This window comes from Mastomys coucha, unplaced genomic scaffold (assembly GCF_008632895.1).
Source record: "Mastomys coucha isolate ucsf_1 unplaced genomic scaffold, UCSF_Mcou_1 pScaffold15, whole genome shotgun sequence".
Lineage (NCBI taxonomy): Eukaryota > Metazoa > Chordata > Mammalia > Rodentia > Muridae > Mastomys > Mastomys coucha.
Genome location: NW_022196897.1, coordinates 56,298,786 through 56,299,489, shown reverse-complemented (window position 1 = coordinate 56,299,489; position 704 = coordinate 56,298,786). Strand labels below are relative to the sequence as shown.

At 48.6% G+C, this 704-nt stretch overlaps 1 protein-coding gene across 1 annotated transcript in view; it reads left to right on the top strand.

Annotated features, from left to right (window-relative positions):
• The window catches only part of Lrp2 (LDL receptor related protein 2), a 160,974-nt gene that overhangs the window by 1,467 nt on the left and 158,803 nt on the right, over positions 1-704 (top strand). The gene's annotated exons all lie outside the window — the stretch shown is intronic.

Below are 704 nucleotides of genomic sequence, written 5' to 3'. Positions count from 1 at the left end.
AGAGAGAGAGAGAGAGAGAGAGAGACACGAGGAGAACCCGCGAGCTCTCTCCCTGGCTTTCGTTGCTAGGTAGCAGCCTGGAGCTGCGTGTGACCGACCACCAGACAGACAGAACGGACGCTGCTGCCTCTGCAGGGACTAATCTGTCTGCGGGGATGGGCCGGTCCCCCTCTCCCCTCCCGCTCTTTCCCGTCGGACAACTTAATTGCCCTACAATAAAAATGAAACCCCTATTGTTGCAGGATTAGTCAAAGCAATAAATTGATTTCCCTAGATCACATATTGGGGTTGATGGGTGAGGACTGTGGAAGCCCACATTTATAGAGGAGAGAGGGGAGGGCTTGTGGATGGGCCGTGGCATGTATTCAAATGGTTAATCTGCTTTCTTTCCTCAATTCTTAGCGTAAGCTCCTTAGAGGGAATCAAGTAAGTAATTATACAGCAGCTCCAAGCAGCACCCATCTCAGACTTCCTGGGAAGTTTGGAAGCTCCAACAAATCCACCAGGCTTTGCAAAAATCTTTCGGCGGGTGGGCGGCAAGAGAAGATGTCTAACAGTTCTTCCTTTGAACACCTTTCTAAAGTATTGGAAACACAGAAAAGGAAGGGATTTACTGTTATATTGTGTGTGTGCGCTGTAGGGAGAGTTCACAGTGCTTAGGGTTAGATATCATGCGCTAAATATAGCTCTAGGGCTTAGGTTTT